Source organism: Prionailurus bengalensis, chromosome C1 (genome assembly GCF_016509475.1).
Source record: "Prionailurus bengalensis isolate Pbe53 chromosome C1, Fcat_Pben_1.1_paternal_pri, whole genome shotgun sequence".
NCBI classification, from domain to species: Eukaryota; Metazoa; Chordata; class Mammalia; order Carnivora; family Felidae; genus Prionailurus; species Prionailurus bengalensis.
In genome coordinates, this window is record NC_057345.1 from 187,527,776 (window position 1) to 187,548,202 (window position 20,427).

The 20,427-nt window shown below is 39.8% G+C and overlaps 1 pseudogene; it reads left to right on the top strand.

Annotated features, from left to right (window-relative positions):
* Positions 1-20,427, top strand: part of LOC122479512 — an 83,979-nt pseudogene that overhangs the window by 47,924 nt on the left and 15,628 nt on the right.

Below are 20,427 nucleotides of genomic sequence, written 5' to 3' on the forward strand. Positions count from 1 at the left end.
TTTTTTCTTTACTTAGATTTGGGGTAAGATAGGAAATCCAGACTCCAATACAAAAGATTTCCTTGGGAATCTCCCTTAAACAATTTGCAAATCACTGTTATTGGATAAATTTTTAATTTGTTAAAGTTCTGCCTTCTGCCTAACATAACGGCTAGTCATTATTATATTCTGGTTTTTTCTCTGTTTAATTTTTTCTCCCATCTTCCAATTTGATATATCTGATCTTTTTGTCTAGTTTTCTTGGTGGTAGTTCTAGGTGTAAATTTTACATATACATATGTATATATGAAACATTATATCTGGCAGCAACATTTTATCAGTTTACATCTAAAAATCTTACATTTCATAACATCATTTTAGTCTCATTTATAGTAGTCTTAAGAAATTTCCTCTTTATACATTGAGTACCACATAAAGCAAGGTTATAATTTTGCTTCAAATGCAATTTATAAAATTCAAGAGGAGAAGAAAGCTAATTGTGTTTACCTGTATTTGTTGTCTTTCCATTGTTCTCCCTCCTTCCTGATGTTCCAAGATTCCTTAAAAAAAAAAAAAATCACTTCTTGGGGCACCTGGGTGGCTCAGTCAGTTAAGTGTCCAACTTCAGCTCAGGTCTTATCTCACCGTTTGTGAGTTCGAGCCCTACATTGGGCTCCGTGCTGACAGCTCAGAGCCTGGAGCCTACTTCAGATTCTGTGTCTCCCTCTCTCTCTGTCCCTCCCCCACTCTCACTCTGTCTCTCTCTCTCTCTCAAAAATAAACATTAACAAATTTTTTTAAATCATTTTTATCTGCTTCAAAAACTGTTCTTAGCCGTTATTAGGACATGTCTGTTTAAGACAAATTAATTTTCCTTCATTTAAGAATGTCTTGATTTCTTTTTCATTCTTGAACAATATTTTCACTAGGTATAGATTTCTGAGTTTATAGGTCTTTTAGCAGTTGAAGAAAGATGTACCATTTCCACTGGCCTCCATGGTCTCTAATGAGAAATCTGCCTTTTGAAGTATTTTCTCCTATAGATGAGATACTGTTTTTCTCTGTCTGCTTTCAAGATGTTTTCTTGTTTTTACTTTTCAGAAATTTGACTCTGATGTATCTTGGCATGGATTTCTTTGGATTTATCATATTTTAAAATACTCACTCAGCTTCTTGAATCTATAGGTTTGTGCCTTTTGCCAAGTTTAGGACATTTTCAACCATTATTTCTTCAAATATTTGACGTCAGTGACCCAAATGTTCAATCCTTTATTATAGTTATACAGGTTCCTGAAGCTCTGCTCATTATCGTTTCAGTCTGTTTTCTTTCTGATGTTCAGGGTAGGCAGTTTCTTTTATTCTATATTCTTGGTCACTGATTATTTGCTCTGTTGTCTCTATTCTGTTGTTGAGCTTTTCCATTGAGCCTCTTAAATTTGGGTTGTTGTATTTCTTAGCTCTAAAATTTCCATTTGGCCCTTTTTATATCTTCTCTTTCTTTGCTGAAATTTTCCATTTTCCCATTTGTTTTAAGTGTTTATGTAAATGCTCACTGAAGCATTTTTATTATGACTGCTTTAAAATCCTTGTCAGATTATTCCAACATCTGTGTCATCTCAGTGTTGGCATCACTTGATTGTCTTTTCTCATTCAAGTTGAGTTCTTGGTATAATAAATGATTTTCAATTGTATTCTGGACACTTGAGTATTATGTTGTAAGACTCTGGATCTTATGTGAATCTTCTATTTTACAGAACACCTCTGACCCTGTGTTGGTAGGAAAAAGGGGGTTGCCCTGTTATTTCTGGGTGAAGGGTGGAGGTCCTGATTCCTCATATGGTTTCCACCGACACCACCACAACACAGGGTTTGGGGCATCCCATTACAGCCTGACAAGGGTGGATGTCTAGATTTTGCATTCAACTTTTTCAGATAGGGATGGGGCCACGTTTTTTTGTTTTTGTTTTTGTTTTTGTTTTTTTCTGTAGTGTTTTGCTAGAGTAGAGTGGTTATTGTATAAAAGTTTTCTTGCTAGGTTTCCCATCTCTTGGTCCTTTGGCTGGAGAAAGTAGGCTTTTCTTGGGGCTTTTCTTTCTGTCTTTTCATATTGAAATTTTGGGATTACTGGCTTCTCTGGCACCAACTCTGTGATATATGAAGCAAACAACAACAACAAAGAACATGAACTCACTGAACTCACCATGTGTCTTTCCTTGGGTCCCAGAGTTCCTAAGGGTCTGCCTTCTTCTCTCTACATTTTAGAGTCTTCTTCTCTATTTCTTTTATATATAAATAAAGAAGACTGTTAGCTGTACTTAGGACGAAGAACCAAGAGAAGTACATCTAGTCCATCTCATCTTGGACCAGAAATCTCCTTGCCATCACATTTTGACTGACTCTAGAATGTCACACACCTTTTTCTAGGGCTCTGTGACCTGCCGTATTGGCAGACCTAACAGATACCCCTATAGAACCATACTTTAAATCTGCAGATATAATGAAGCTAAGTGTTGTTTATGGCCCTTAACTGTGTAGCCTGCTGTTTCTCCATAATGGAATAACAACTGGGGAATGCTACCTGTTCTAGCTGAAAGCCTTCTTGACTCAGGTGTACTTTCCTATAACAGGTGAAATACGTATGGGACGTTAAGGACACTTTTATATGGAATCCCAAAGCATGCTTGTTGTTCCCAAAGGAGGGTATCAAGAAATTGATGTCTGTGTTTCTACAGTTTCCCAAATACATACAGGTAATAATGGGGCCATTGTGGAAGGGATGTGGCTAAAGGTTTCTGCTGGCTAAATACACCTGAGCAATTAGAGACCCCAAAAAAGTCTTAAGGAACTGAAAGAATTTGGAGTACTAACAGCCCTGTCCATTTGGGTATTAATAGCTGCATCATTTCAAAGCTTTTAAGAGAGTATTATGAAAGTCTGGGCTTTTTATTTATGGATCCGTAACTCCAGAACCAGTTATGGAGGCAGTAGGTCTCTTTTGCTATTCTCTTGGCATTGGTAAGAATACAAAAGAGAAAAGAGGAAGGCCTGCCCTCCAAAGCTTATAAGTACCTAACTCACATGAAGCAGTTAGGAAATGGTATTGGACAGAATGCACCTGAGTACTAAATCATCTAAGTCAGAGTTTACACAGAAGGAATAAGAGTAGAAAGAATAGAGTGTTTGCTGAGAGCTAGAATCATCCAGAAAGTCCATGAAGATGAAGTCTTAAGTTTGGATTTGCAGTGAGAATGAGGTTTGTCTAGATGGTGAAAAGAGAGGCCAATTCTAGGCAATTCTACACCAAAATAAAATGCCACTCACTCACTCATTCCTTCTGTAAACATGTATTGCCTGTGTCCTATATACCAGGCAGCATGCATGTAAGAAAGGAGGAATGGCACAAAGACTGCCCAAGCTGGAATAAAGGATGCATTTAGGAGTGGCTGGTTTAAGTATCAGGGTAAAAGCAAGGGGAACAAAGCTAAAGGGTTGACTTAGTAGGTCATACACACCAGTGTTATTACCAGAGCAGGTGGGCATGTGGGAATGTGGGGAAAGAGGCCTTTTAGGAGCTAAAACATTAAGAAGGGTCAAGTGAGCCCCACTCCAGTCCTGTCTGCTCCTCACTCCCTGTGTGATATTGGGCCCATCACTTCATCCTTCTTGGCTCCTCATATACAAACATGAGTTGTTACTATTAAAAGACCTCCAAACGTTAGGATGGCAAGGTAGAGCAAGACCTGCACCCAGGGAAGACCCGCTGGCCAACTTTAGCAGTAATTCAAATGTGAGTTGAGAAACGTGTCCAGTGGAGAAAGCAGAATGTGGGGAAAAGATCCAGGCTGAGAGAGGTTTGCAAGGGCATGAAATCTTGCTGCTTCAGGAACCTATCCCATGCGTTTAGTAGGTAAAGGATACTTTGGGTATGGTTCATGGGGAAATTTTTCAAAAATTTATTGACACAATCAACAAAAGAAAGCCGGAGTAGCCATACTTATATCAGACAATCTAGACTTTAAAATAAAGACTGTATCAAGAGATGCAGAAGGGCATTATATCATAATCAAGGGGTCTATCCACCAAGAAGACCTAACAATGTAAGCATTTATGCACCAAATGTGGCAGCACCCAAATATATAAATCAATTAATCACAAACATAAAGAAACTTATTGATAGTAATACCATAATAGTAGGAGACTTCAATACCCCACTCACAGCAATGGACAGATCATCTAATAAAAAAATCAACAAGATAACAATGGCTTTGAATGACACACTGGACCAGATGGACTTAACAGATATATTCAGAACATTTCATCCTAAAGCAGCAGAATATACATTCTTCTCCAGTGCACATGGAACCTTCTCCAGAATAGACCATATACTGGGACACAAATCAGCCCTAAGTAAGTACAAAAAGATCGAGATCATACCATGCATATTTTCAGACCACAACGCTGTGAAACTCAAAATCAACCACAAGAAAAAATTTAGAAAGGTAACAAATACTTGGAGACTGAAGAACATCCTACTGAAGAATGAATGGGCTAACCAATAAGTTAAAGAAGAAATTAAAAAGTATATGGAAGTCAATGAAAATAACACCACAACCCAAAACCTCTGGGACACAGAAAAGGCAGTCATAAGAGGAAAGTATATAGCAATCCAGGCCTTCATAAAGAAGGAAGAAAGATCTCAGATACACAACCTAACCTTACGCCTTAAGGAGCTGGAAAAAGAACAGCAAATAAAACCCGAAGACAGGAAATAACAAAGATTAGAGCAGAAATTAATGCTATCGAAACAAACAAACAAAAAAAAAACCCAAAAAACAGTAGAACAGATCAGAAGCTGGTTCTTTGAAAGAATTAACAAAATTGAGAAACCACTAGCCAGTTTGATCAAGAAGAGAAAGGAAAGGACCCAAATAAATAAAATCAAGAATGAAAGAGGAGAGATCACAACCAACACAGCAGAAATAAAAACAACAATAAGAGAATATTGAGCAATTCTATGCCAATAAAATGGGTAATCTGGAAGAAATGGACAAATTCCTAGAAACATATACACCACCAAAACTGAAACAGGAAGAAATAGAAAATTTGAACAGACCCATAACCAGTAAGGAAATCGAATTAGTAATCAAAAATCTGCCAAAAAACAGGAGTCCAGGGCCAGATGGCTTTCCAGGGGAATTCTACCAAACATTTAAGGAAGAGTGAACACCTATTCCCTTGAAGGTGTTCCAAAAAATAGAAATGGAAGGAAAAGTTCCAAACTCTTTCTATGAAGCCAGCATTACTTGATTCTAAAACCAGACAGAGACCCCACTAAAAAGGAGAACTATAGACCAATTTCCCTGATGAACATGGATGCAAAAATCCTCAACAAGATATTAGCCAACCAGCTCCAACAATACATTAAAAAAATTATTCACCACGACCAAATGGGATTTATAGCTGGGATGCAGGGCTGGTTCAATGTCCACAAAACAATTAATGTGATTCATCACATCAATAAAAGAAAGGACAAGAACCATCTGATCCTCCCAATAGATGCAGAGAAAGCATTTGACAAAATACAGCATCCTTTCTTGATAAAAACCCTCAAGAAAGTAGGGATAGAAGGAGCATTCCTTGAGATTATAAAAGCCATATATGAATGACCCAATGCTAATATCATCCTCCATGGGGAAAAACTGAGAGCTTTCCCCCTAAGGTCAGGAACAAGACAGGGATGTCCACTCTTGCCACTGTTATTCAACATAGTATTGGAAGTCTTAGCCTCTGCAATCAGACAACACAGAGAAATAAAAGGCATCCAAATCAGCCAGGAGGAGGTCAAACTTTCACTCTTTGCAGATGACATGATACTCTATATGGAAAACCCAAAAGATTCCACCAAAAACTGCTAGAATTGATTCATGAATTCAGCTAAGTTGCAGGATTATAAAATCGCACAGAAATTGGTTGCATTCCTATACACCAACAATGAAGCGACAGAAAGAGAAATCAAGGAATCGATCCCATTTACGATTGCACCAAAAACCATAAAATACCTAGGAATAAATCTAACCAAAGAGGTGAAAAATCTATACACTGAAAACTATAGAAAGCTTATGAAAGAAATTGAAGACGACACAAAAAAAATGGAAAAAGATTCCATGCTCCTGGATAGAAAGAACAAATATTGTTAAAATGTTGATACTCCCCAAAGCAATCCACATATTCAATGCAATCCCTATGAAAATAACACCAGCATTTTTCACAGAGCTAGAACAAATAATCCTAAAATTTGTATGGAACAAGAAAAGACCCCAAATAGCCAAAGCAATCTTGAAAAAAAAACCAAAGCAGGAGGCATCACAATCCCGGACTTCAAGCTATACTACAAAGCTGTAATCATCAAGACAGTATGGTACTGGCACAAGAAGAGACACTCAGATCAATGGAAGAGAATAGAGAACCCAGAAATGGACCCACAAACATATCGCCAACTAATCTTTGACAAAGCAGGAAAGAATATCCAATGGAATAAAGACAGCCTCTTCAGCAAGTGGTGCTGGGAGAACTGGACAACGACATGCAGAAGAATGAACCTGGACCACTTTCTTACACCATACACAAAAATAAACTCAAAATGGATGAAAGACCTAAATGTAAGACAGGAAGCCATTAAAATCCTCGAGGAGAAAGCAGGCAAAAGCCTCTTTGATCTTGGTCGTAGCAACTTCTTAATCAACACGTCTCTGGAAGCAAGGGAAACAAAAGCAAAAATGAACTCATCAAAATAAAAAGCTTCTACCCAGAGAAAGAAACAACCAGCAAAACTAAAAGGCAACTGATAGAATGGGAGAAGATATTTGCAAACGACATGTCAGATAAAGGGTTAGTATCCAAAATCTATAAAGAACTTATCAAACTCAACACCCCAAAAACAAATAATCCAGTGAAGAAATGGGCAAAAGACACGAATAGACCCTTCTCCAAAGAAGACATCCAGATGGCCAACCAACACATGAAAAAATGCTCAACATCACTCATCATCAGGGCAATACAAATCAAAATATACCACCTCACACCAGTCAGAATGGCCAACATTAACAAGTCAGGCAACAACAGATGTTGGCGAGGATGTGGAGAAAGGGGAACCCTTTTGCACTGCTGGTGGGAATGCAAGCTGGTGCAGCCACTCTTGAAAACAGTATGGAAGTTCCTCAAAAAACTAAAAATAGAACTACCCTATGACCCAGCAATTGCACTACTAGGCATTTATCCACGGGATAGAGGTGTGCTGTTTCGAAAGGACACATGCACCTCCATGTTTATAGCAGCACTATCAACAATAGCCAAAGTATGGAAAGAGCCCAAATATCCATGGATGGATGAATGGATAAAGAAGACGTGGGATATATATACAATGGAGTATTACTCGGCAATCAAAAAGAATGAAATTTTGCCATTTGCAACTATGTGGATGGAACTGGAGGGTATTATGCTAAGTGAAATTAGTCAGAGAAGGACAAAAATCATATGACTTCACTCATATGAGGACTTTAAGAGACAAAACGGATGAACATAAGGGAAGGGAAACAAAAATAATATAAAAACAGGGAGGGGGACAAAACAGAAGAGACTCGTAAATATGGAGAACAAACTGAGGCTTACAGGAGGGGTCGTTGGAAGGGGGATGGGCTAAATGGGTAAGGGGCACTAAGGAATCGACTTTTGAAATCATTGTTGCACTATATGCTAACTAATTTGGATGTAAATTTTTAGAAATTAAAAATAAAATTAAAAAAATTTATTGACACAAAAATATCACATTTCTATTGAAGGGACTACTTAATGATAGCTAAATACTACTGAGATCAGTTGTGGATGTATGCTTAGGTTATTGGAAATTATCCTGTTATTTAGTGTAACCACACAGTTTCTGTAATGTGTACAACATTTTGGAATCAAAACATGTTAAGGCTACCCATCTCCCTTGCTGCAGGTGGATCAGATTAATAGGAACTGTTATCATTCACAGGACATAGTTGCTGTGACCTTGAAGCTCCCAGCTAACAAGGTCGTGTGTCATACAAAGCGTGGTGGTGGGATGTTTGAGGGGAAGACCAATAAAACCGGCATCATGGCAGCCATCACCACATTTGCTGCCAACAAGTAAGTGGAAAAAATCTGCTAAATAGACAAAAAATAAAAGGAAGTCATGCTGTACATTCTCAATGTTGGGGTTAAGGAGGAAGAATTTGGGTCAAGATTATTTAAAATCACAAATAATACACAAATACAGCTGCCAGCTTATTACAACTTTTTAATCTTATATTGTCATACCAGATACTAGGAACTGAAATGAGAATCAGTTACTGAAAAGAATGAAAGCCAGAGTAAAAATACCTGAGGAATAGACAAAAACAAGTCCTAAATGGATGGTGGTTACTTGTCCTTAGCACCTGTATGTATATATAGATCAATTTAACCTTTTGAAAAAAGTTCCATCTTTTATATATGTATTATATATGCACTATATATATACATATTTATGATCTTTTACATATATTTCTCTATAATAGTTTGTATATTATATATGATATATATTAAATATATAAATATATGTACTTATACATATATTTTCTTGATTTAAATGAAGACTTTGCTTTTGTTATGCTTACCTTTATTTATATTACCATTTCCTTTAAAGATCTCAAAACATTACCATAGGAAATAGTCTTTGGAGCAGGCACATGTAGAAGGCTTAATTTCTTTGCTGAATAGTATGAGTCAGTTCTTGTATCCCATGAAGCAAAAGGACCTTGATTCCCAACCTGTCCTTTCAGAGAGCACTTGGTAATCAGACATCACCCTAGTTCCTCCATTTGTTACCAGCCTATAATGTGGCTTGGGACGGCTTGCCTATAGCAGATTTCCATTGTGATAACCACGGGAAATACTCCCAAGCAAAACCCTAAAGCCTCTGGCACCCAAGACTCTCCCCCACATAAGTAATGAACGCCAGGCATTGTGCCCTGACCCAAGGGGAGGGGAGGCCACAGTGCATGCCTGAGATCAGGACAGCCTGGGTTCAGTAGTTCTATTGTTCTGTAATGTGTGTGGATGTCACTCCAGCTCTCACTGAGAGTTATATAATCCCCATATGGTACCTGCTTGGTAAAGAGTTTACCACTCTTTCCTTTTTTCTGCTTTAGACATGGTCGTGTCGTCAATTGCATTGTGGAGCGAGAAGACATGTTAATAACTGGAGGCCACCACCCTTACCTTGGAAAGTACAAAGTGAGTAGAAGAAAACCGGGGGTGGAAAATATTTATGTTATAAAGATAACATGGCATAATTGCAAAGGGTGGCACTTGGCTGCTCTCTCATGGGGACTAACAGTGAGCAAATCAACAAACCGTGCTTCTATTTAACTTCCCATTCCTTGTGCTGAATGATTACTAGCTGGTTCACATCTGCTTTGCTCAAAGATGTGCTTTGAGCTACGTACTTTTCAGTATGTAAAAAAACACTAACTGGTATTGGCTGGTACAGAAGAGTAACTGGAAAATACGTAAGTATATATACATCTATTAAAGTAGATCTGATAACTGTACTACTTCCACATACTTTAAAAATAGGATAATTCCCAATAGGGTTCTGTGAAATTGCAATTATTTGCCAACAGGTTCCTCATTTTTCAGGATATCAAGGGTTTTTTTTATAAAATTGTGTCAGAAATTCTTAGAAAAATTTCTATAGCAGAAAATAATTATTCTTTTGCTTTCTAAGAAATAATTTAACTTGTCAGAGTGGGTTAACTTCCATAACAAACAACTAGAGACTTCTGGGGCTTAATCCTGTATTGTGTGATTTCTTCGTCAAGTAACAGCCCAGTATAATCAGTAGGGGTTACAGGGAAGAGAAGAGGAGAGGACTCTGCTCCGAAAAATCATTCAGGGACTTAAACGTAGTACCACCATCATCCCCTCAGACTGAATTGTCCAATATGGAGGTCACAGGGCTCATATGGCTATTTAAGTGTAAATTTAAATTAACTAAATTAAATAAAACAAAAAATTCAGTTCCACAGTGGCATTAGCTATATTTCAAGTGCTCAATAACTACATGTGGCCAGTGACTGCCACATTGAACATGTAGATATAGAACATTGCTATCATCACAGAAAGTTCTATTTCATAGCACTCAGAGAGGATTCTAAGTCCTCCACTGGGTCTTCTGAAGAGGGCAGAACACAAGGGGAGAGGGAGAACATGGACTGTTATGTGGGAGGTGTTTTAGGCACCTGGTATGTAAGTGTGGACCTTGCTTCTATTCATGTTATTAACCAGAACTTTGCCACCTAACTACAAGGGTGGCTGGGCAATGTAGTCAGATTCTGTGTGCCCAGGATAAAAGACAATAGCATTTGTTGAACACAGCATCATCTCCATCACAACTGGTGTACCTACGTACATATTTTTAGGAGATAATGGATGTATTTATTTCAACTCACACTCTCTATTTTGAATTTCATGTAGTTTAACAACGATTTATTAGAGTGAACTTTGTTCTGGCAGAGATTACATTTTGGAGGTTGAGGGGGAAATAAAACTTACACATATGAAGTCATTATGAAAACATACTAATCTCAGGTTAAAAGATGAGATACACATAGTAAAACTATGAGGAGAGATGAACATGAGTTACAGTATGTACAGGAGGCATCTTAGATAAGGTGAAACATAAATGGCCTTCAAGAATAGATGGGCAGAAGGGGTGCCTGGGTGGCTCAGTCAGTTAAGCATCCACCTTGGCTCATATCATGATGTTATGGTTCGTGAGTTTGAGCCCTACCCTGGGCTCTGTGCTGACAACATGGAGCCTGCTTGGGATTTTCTCTCTCTCCTCTCTCTGCCCCTTCCATGCTCACTCACTCTCTCTCAAAATAAATAAATACACTTAAAAAATCTATTAAAAAATAATTAAAAAAGAATAGATGGGCAGAAAGAAGGCATATGGGTGATGGGAATAGCAAAAGCAAAAATGCAGAGGTAGGATAAACATAGCATGATTGATACGGGTGGCCATGAGGAGAGAGGGGGAATTAGAACACACGATGATTACTGAAAAGTAGTGGAAAATAAGATTGGTTAGGTTAACTGATGCCAGACAGAGAGGAGCCTAGAGTTTCAAGTCGAAACTTGATCTTATAAGAAGGAGTAAGTCGGCGTAGATCTTTGATCAGTCGTGTCATAACCAAACATAGGTGCATTGGGGAGGGTAATAGGATAGCACTGGGCAGGATGGCCTGGGGAGGAGAGAGGATGGAGGCAGACTGACCATTAGAAGGCAGCTGATGCCTTCAGACATGAAGTAGTTGGGGTCTGAGCTGTGATAGTAAGATGTAGAAGAAGTGAGTCCAAGAGCCACTGTAGTATAAAATAAAATAGGAGTTGGTGACAAACTTGGCAAAATACAGGGGAGAATAAAACCACAAACGTGACTCGGAAGTTTCTAGCAGAAAAAGCGAGGTTGGAAGGAGGAACCAATCTGGAGGAACAATGATGAGCTTGTTCATATAAATACAGAACATTTAAGTACAAATGTCTTGCACCAATATGGAACTTTATTAAACGGGCTGGTTATAGTTATAGAGGCCAAAAGCATAGTGGTGATGATAATTATAAGAAAATAATGTTTTCTAATATAGAGTGAGGACAGGAGATATCAATAACACCTATAATAGTAATATTAATAATTTGTATTTAGAACATTTGCTGTGTTTCAGTCACTCACCTATAATTTTCCATGTATTACCTTATTTATTGCCATTTCACAGATAGATTCTATAGCTAGCCTAGCTAGCATCACAGGGCTAGTTAAGTGGCAGAGCCGGGACCCAAAATTAAACTGCTGGAATTCATAGACTTTGCCCTTGACTACTACTTCGGTTTGAATTTGGTTCTTTTCAACAGAAATCACAAAGTGAACTCTAATAAGTTCAGAGATATTGAAGCAGAATGCAGATAGAAAGCAGGGATATTGGACATGTAGTTTTTTTAAAATGTTTATTTATTTTTAAGAGAGAGAAAGAGAGAGCACATGAGGGGGAGGGGCACAGAGACAGGGAGAGAGACAATCCCAAGCTGAAGGAGTAGAGCCTGATGCAGGGCTCAAACTCACAAACCATGAGATCATGACCTGAACAGAAATCAAAAGTCGGACACCCAGGCACACCTGGGTACATATTAATAGCAAAGATTTTTATGTAAAAGACCTCCAGCAGCACTAAATGCTGCTGAGAGTTTTTGTCGAATTGGGCCCTCTGAGAAACATGTGCTGAATCCATTATGAGCAGGTCACCAGATTTGGAGATTAGGTTAGGTTGCTTCAGCGGAGAAGGTTCAGGTAGAAATGTGGAGCCAGAATTCAAGGAGTTGGGGCAAGAATAGGAGGTTAAGAAGTATGCAGTTGACTCGCATTAGGAGGAAAGAAAAGGACTGGTTGAACAGTAGTCATGAATTGCATAGGAGTCTTTGTTTTGCTTTTTTACCTTTATTATTATTTTTAGTTGTAGCAAAATATATACAACGTACAATTTGCTGTCTTAGCCGTGTTTAAGTGTACAGGTCAGTGTCATTAAGTATATTCACTTTGTTGTGCAACCATCACCGCCAGCCATCTCTGGAATTCTTTTCATCTTGTAAAACTGAAACTCCGCACCCACTAAGCAAGATGTCCCCATTTCTTCCTCCCCCAGTGGCCCCGTAGAAACCACCATCCTACTTGCTAGGAATTTGACTACACTAGGTACCTGATAGAAATGGAATCAAACAGTATTTATCCTTTTGTGACTGGCTTGTTTCACTTAACATAATGTCCTCAAAGTTCATCCATATTATAGCATGTGTTAGAATTTCCTGCCTTTTTAAGGCTGAATAATATTCTGTTGTATGTGTCACATTTTATTTATCCATTCATCCATTGATGGACACTTGGATTGCTTCCACACCTTGGCTATTGTGTGTGAATAATGTTGCTATGAACATAGATGTACAAATAGCTCTTCAAGACCGGGCTTTCAAGGCACCTGGGTGGCTCAGTTAGTTAAGGGTCTGACTTCAGACCATGATCTCATGGTCCGTGAGTTCGAGCCCTGTGTTGGACTCTGTGCTGACAGCTCAGAGCCTGCTTCAGATTTTGATGCTTCCCTCTCTCTTTGCCCTTCCCCTGCTTGCGCTCTGTCTCTCGAAAATGAATAAACGTTAAAAATAAAAATAAAAAAATATAAAAGACTGTGCTTTCTATGCTTTTGATTAAATACCCAAAAATGGGATTGCTGCATCATATTATATTTCTATGTTTAATTATTTGAGAACTGCCATACTGTTTTCCACAGCAGCTTCACTCCTTCACATTCCCACCAGTAGTGCACAATGGTTCCAATTACACCATATACTCACCTACACTTACTACTTTCTGTTACTGGTTGGTTGGTTGTTGTTGGTTTTTTTTATAGTAGCCATTCTACTGGATGTGAGGTGGTATCTTATGATTTTGATTTGCATTTCCCTAAAGACTAGTGAGGTTGAGCATCATTTCATGTGCTTATTGGATATTTGAATATTTGGAGAAATGTTTCTTCAAATCCTTTACCCACTTTTTAATCAAGGTTTTTTATTGTTGTTGAGTTGTAGGAATTCATATACATGCTGGATATTAATGCTTTATTAGATATATGATTTGAAAATTTTTCTCCCATTCTCTGGTCTGCCTTTTCACTCTATTGATTGTGTCCTTTGATACATGGAAGTTTTAAATTTTGATGTAGTCTGATTTATCTGTTTTTTTTTCTTTTGTTGCCTGTGCTTTTGGTGTCATATCCAAGAAATCATTGCCAAACCCAGTGTCATGAAATTTTTTATCTATGTAAGGATTCACAAGTGACAAAATAAAATATAGAGAAACATGGTCCCCAACACTAGTATTAAAGGTCAGTTCTCTCTTATGGGGATCCTGGATGGCTCAGTCGGTTGAGCGTCCGACTTCAGCTTAGGTCATGATCTCACACTCCATGAGTTTGAGCCCCGCGTCGGGCTCTGTGCTGACAACTCAGAGCCTGGAGCCTGCTTCAGATTCTGTGTCTCCCTCTCTCTCTGCCCCTCCCCTGCTCGTGTTCTGTCTCTCTCTGTCTCAAAAATAAATAAAAACATTAAAGCATTTTTTTAAAAAGTCAGTTCTCTTTTCCTAGGCTGGCTTCATGAATGTTGGCAGAATGTTGGCCCTGGATATGGACTATTATAGCAATGGAGGTGCCTCCCTGGATGAATTATTATTTGTAAGTGCTTTAAGAAGCAAGTTTACATTCTGGAAAGTCTTAGATAAAATTATATAATTCAGAAAATGTTTAATAGTTAAGGAATATTTTAATAAATAAAGACCCACATTCCAGGGATAGCCATATATTACTTACTGGCACCCCCAGAATAAGTCCAGAGTTGCTAAATCTGTGTCTGTGTATTATCTGCATCTTTCCCATACTTAGATTTCTTTTCCCAAATGCAAGCATTAGACCTCGACCACAGCTCTATTGATATTCTGGACGGGATAATTCTTTGTTGTGGGGCTGTCCTGTGCATTGTGGTATGTTAAGCAGTGTTTTTGGCCTCTACCCACTAGATGTCAGTGGCACAGCTGCCCTCCGGTGTTAACAACCAAAAGTAAGTATCTCTAGAGGTTACCAGGGAAGAGAGAGGACAAAATTGCCTCTGGTTGAGAACCAATGCACTAGGCCAAATACCAAAACACTTTTTTCATGTTTTCCAGGATATTTTATTCATTACATTCTGTAGACCCAGTATTTAAAGCCTATGAATGCTTCAGTGTCTTTGGCAAATGTCTGAAACCTAAAAAAAAAAAATGCATTAGCTTTAAAGCATAACCAGCCTTCCATCCAACACACTTCTGCGTGGCTTTGGCTTTCCTCAGGCACAGCTGATCAGTGAGTCCTGGATCACTGAAGTTGCAGCCAGCTGTGGTTTGGCTCCTGAGAAGGTAATGCTACCTAGTCTCTCTTCCACAAGACCTCAAGCTCCAGAGCAAGGAGAACAATTGGGTGTCATTCAGGTTGAGGAATTTGAGATTCAGAGGGGCTAAGTGATTTGCCGGAAGTAACACAGCTAACTACTTAAGACAGAGCCAGGACTCCAAAGTTCAGTGATCCTTGTCTTTCTCAGGCTCTTTCCTAAAAATCCTGGAGACAGAGGATATTGAGGAGGGAGCTTTGGATTCCAGCTCATTCAGTGAGCAGTCTCCTTTGGTTGAGGACATTACTGCTGCCAACAAGTCCTGTCAAACCCTTCTTTTTCCTACCTCCTTTAACATCCCAGGCAGGTGTCATGAAGTTTTAGTCATTCAGTTACTAAAATGGTTTCCTTTCCGTTTTTAAAGTCTGGGTCCCAGTTTCTGTTCCCTTCCCTCTGCCTCTTCCACTCAGAATCCTGGAGCGGAGTTAGACTGGGGAGATACAGTGGCGGAGTTAGACTGGGGAGATACAGTGTGCTTTCTTTTACCCCTTCCCTGTTCTGTGCCTTCTGCTGTGCTGTTGGGGCAGGGAGGGAAGGGAGGACCAGAGGAGACAGCCTCTTCCCAGCAAGCTCTCATCCTTTCTTTGCTCAGATGTAGCCACATTTCAAGTATGTTTCTGAGGGTTCCATTTCTGCTAGCTCTCTCAGAAATCAATAGTTCCCTGTGAGAGTTCGTTAAATCAACAACTGACCCTCAGCTGGCACCTCATGTGGCATTTCCTGATGCCTCTTTGCCCCATGCTGCCACAAACCTTGGAAAGCCCCATCCCCAAGTTCATCTGACTTTCTATTCAATATTAGAATCTGTGGCCATAGACAGGAGCCAGTTTCTTTATGTTTCTTGAACTTGTGGGGGTCCCTGCCCTTCCGTTCTGGCCATCTCATCACAGCCTCCCTCCCAGATGTTCTGTTGCACTGGTGGCATTAGATAATGATCTCCCTCCATCCTTGGGGAAGTTGGAGGAGAGAACAGCCACCCTTAAAAACACTGCCTCCCCCAAAATGGTACAGCTTACTAATTTCTAACATTTCTCTTATAATGATCTGGGAACTTCTTTAGGGGTGTCGGGAGAGTGTATGTCTGTAATGGCACCTGTCAGCTTGGGAGGTCACTGGCAAGAACAGCTGAGAGTTTTCTCAACTGAGAATATGATGTACTTGGCATTTTTTGTTCTCTGCCAGGGGCATTAGTCACTGATTCTGAGAATGTAGAAAGAATTCTACTCATGGCTCAGACATCCTGAGATAGAATCTTAATTTGTTCTTCATCTTAGTTATTGGTTATGTATAAACAAGCTTTCGTACTTTCCCTTTTGGAAATGAGTGGTCTTGTGACAGCATCTGAATAATTCAAGTTGTGTAGATCATGTCCTGGAAGTTAAAATCAGGATTACCTTTCAACAGATATTCACAAGTGCCACTAGAATTAGGAGTCTCCTGTGTACTTGGACTGTACTGAGTTATATAAGGAAAGGATACCTTCCTTTGAACTCACACCAGAGCAGCATAGAAGGTATGTAAGTGCTAACATATTTGAGAAAATCTCCAAGTAGAGGAGAAATTATGTGCGGGGAAGGGCTTCAGAAAGGAGTAAGAGGAACTCAGTTTGAGCCTGATGGGATGAGCAGAGCTTGACTAGGATGACAGTGAATGGAAGAGACTGTCTGTTGCCCTATTTTAATCTCCTTTTCTTTTATAGGTCCGAATGATGAACATGTACAGGAAATTGATCAAACAAGAGATTAATGCCAAGGCCCTGATTCAGTGTTGGAAAGAATGTATGTCCGTGTCTTCCTTCTCTCTGAGGAAAGCAGCCATAGAAAAATTCAATTCAGAGACTTATTGGAAGAAAAAAGGGCTGGCTGTGGTCCCCTGAAGTTTTCTGTCAGCTTTGGCTCAGTCGCTGCTGGTCAGGTCAGTTCTCCAAACAGACAAATCAAAAGGTGTTGGGGAAGCTTTCTATTAAGTTGGATTAGCCATGTGGTTGCAATGCCTGTTTGTTAACCTTCACCAAAGTTGTGCTTAGTCAAGCCAGCTTTTCTCCAGAGAAGATAAAGGCTCCTTTGCAGGATTCCCCAGGGTTAGTAACAAGCATTCTTGTTGGGAAGTCAGGAGACCTAGTGCCTTCTTTTGGCTGTGGCATTAAGCAACTGAGTCAACTTGCTCTGAGCCCAGATCACTCTAGTATAAAGTAAGACAGTGGGTCAGATGAATGCCAAGACTCCAGCTACTCTATGTTTCTGTGTTTCTGGACCATGAAATAGAAACTGCAAGCTGCAAGGCATTTGGGTGCACCTTCCCTTTTAGTGGGTGGGGTAAACTAAAGTCAGAAAAGTAAATCATTTAAATAATTTTTTCAAAACACAATTTTAGAAGTTTGTTCACTTCTGGGGTGCCTGGTGGCTCAGTGAAGTGTCCAACTTTTGATTTCAGCTCAAGTGATGATTTCATAGTTTGTGGTACGAAGCATGGAGCCTGCTTGGGATTCCCTCTCTCTCATTCTCTCTCTCTCTCACTCTCACTCTCACTCTCACTCTCACTCTCACTCTCACTCTCTCACTCTTTCTGCCCCTCCTCTGCTCACACGCGCATTCTCTCTCTCTCAAAATAAACATTAAAAAAAAGTTTGTTCATTTCTTAGCTGCTGAGAGTTATGTGAAGGGGAGGATTGGATATCTGCTCTTGTAGTTTCAATTGATTAAATCAATTCCCTGTTTGTTTGCTAAATCTCTGCTTCTACCCACTCATTCTTGAATGCAACTTACCTGAATAGCTGGTGGTCTGCTCTATTCTCGCTCACTGTACAGCAGTGATTTGGGACCCCTGTTGTCTGCATTCTTATATATGCATATATATGTGTGGAGAGGATGGCAGAGCCCTCAAAACTGTTGTCACTCCCCTTTGCAGAATTCACACCTTTGGCTGAGCTATGAAAACGAAATGGCAGGTGCTTTGATGACAGATTAGAGATAAAGGGGGGTGGGGCTGTGAGGAACACTAGTACGTATGCTGTGTGTTAAGAGAGCAGAGGAGGTCAGAAAAAAATGGGCAAGAAAGTTCTTCCCTCATTCCTATACCCATCCTTTCACCTAACCATCCTGACTCAGCTTTGGTATAATATTAGAATGTTTTCATGCAATTTGGTTATAGACAGGTGGTAGCTCAGGGAGAATCATAACAATACAAGCGGTGATCTTTTTGCAGCCTTCGCATTCCATGCCTTTTTATGATAGCAAAAACAACACAGAGCCATTTAGTCATCTGCACACAGTTTACCCAGTTGAGGGAGACCATCAAGAGACTGTGGTTGAGGAATAAAGGCAAAGCCAAGATTATTCAGCAGGAGGGGAGAGGGGAAAACTACCGTTAGAAAAGGGTTAGTGAGCAGTGGATATTGGTTCAAGGTTTGGGAGTAAACTGATTAGCCAGCAGTTAACAGAGGGATCAGTCTGGTCCATCTGTCCCTGAGCGGACTGGCCAGGATCACTGGGGAAACAGTCCCTATTGTTTACAGATCTTCCAGCAATCCCAGGGCAGGAAGCTGTGGTAGAAATGGCAGCCTGTTTCTACTTAACTGTTGCCATTACTTAATATCTCATATCCGCAGTAGACCAGACCTGTTCCATTTCCCTTATCGGAAATTTCTTTAAAAGTAGATAAAAAATAATTATAGGTACTGAGCTATCATATCATAGTTACCTACTATGCTATAAGTTCTTTGAGATTTTATCTAATAACTTGCCTGAAGTCCCACATCTGGAGACACATGGGACCAGGGCTGGAAACTCAGATCTGAGAGGCTCCAGAAGCAGTGTCCTCTCAGATGTCTCTCCACGGCACCTTTTGGTGGGAACTGAGGTGGGATTCAGCTTAACAGGGAGGAAACTAGACAACATCCAGCAAGCAGTACAAAGTCTCATTCTTGAAGTCTCCTGAGGAGCTTCCCCCAATGCGCACACCAGTCCTACCCATCTTTTCCTGGAAACCAGTTTCCATGCTGAAAACATTTGTTTAGGGCCTAATTGAGGAGTTTGAGATCGGGCAAGCTGCTTCCTGGAAGCCATATGCTGAAAGACTGTTCTGAGAAGGGAACTAGAGATGGTATTTGAGAACCTTCTACCTATAAGGCCCAAGGCTGGGGAATTTGTATTGCCCACTTCATTTAACCCATATCTCATCTTTGTTGAGTAGGTATGATTCTATTTTATAGAAGAAGAAACTAAAGCCCATAGAAGTTCAGTCTCTTGCCCAAGGACATTTAGCTATTGAGAATAAGGATTGGACTTGAAGACTGTCTTATCATGTGTCTTTATCTCATTCTGTGCTGTCTCCCTGAGCAGAGGCAGCCGCTGTGCTCCCAACAGCTGAGGGTGTCAAACATACCTCCCCTGTGGTATATTTAATTACTAGCCTGTGAACACGGAAGAACAGACAATATCTAATTAACCTCCACATCCCCAGTACCCCAAAACAGAGTAGAAACTCAAGTGCTTGAATGACTGAGACATTTTGGGAATCTGGAACCAAAGCAAACTTCTCACCAATACCAGCAGTCATTGCTTGATGATTTAAATTTCACAGACTCAGCCCCCAATTTATATTGGAGAACCATCTGTTCTAATGCTCCAGTTGTGCCGATTTCATAGATGAAGCTTTGCAGAATTTTCCTTTGTGGCGATAACAATGAACCATCCGGTGGTGCCACTTAACTGAACCAAATTTGACATTTTAAATGACCCAAGGGGATTGCAGCAGCACATGGAACAAATTACTCAGCAATCTCTGAAAGAAATGCTTCCCTGGACACGCAGGCAGGGTACTGTTGCCAGTAGGGTCACACAATGGAGGAAATGCACAATCCACTGTAATTGTAGCTCAATCACATGTGCCAACTACAAATTGCCATAAGCAACTTCTGAATTGCTTGCAGAGCCAAGGAGGCCAAATACAGACTTTAAAAGCTTCAGAAACAGATCAAATCACTATGCTGTTGTAAATTCATTTATCAAACTTTTATTGGGCACTTACAATGTGTGAGATACTATGTTACATCCCAAGGGATGCCTTAGGACATGGTCCTTCCTTTCAGGGGGCTCATGTTCTAGCAGACGACACTGAAGTGCCATAGAGTTCAGCCCAGGAGCAGCCCTTGCAGCTGCCATCACCTGGCATCTGATGAGCAACCAGGGCAGCCAGCACTAGGCTCTCTGCAGGGATGCCACTCCTTAGCTTTATTATTTTGAGAACAAATGGCCAGAATGACAAGATGGTATTTCCAGGAGTGATGTGTGAACAAACAGTAAAACACGCTCTGATGTATTTTCCCAAGGCTCTTGGGCATGATTATCATGGCAACAATGC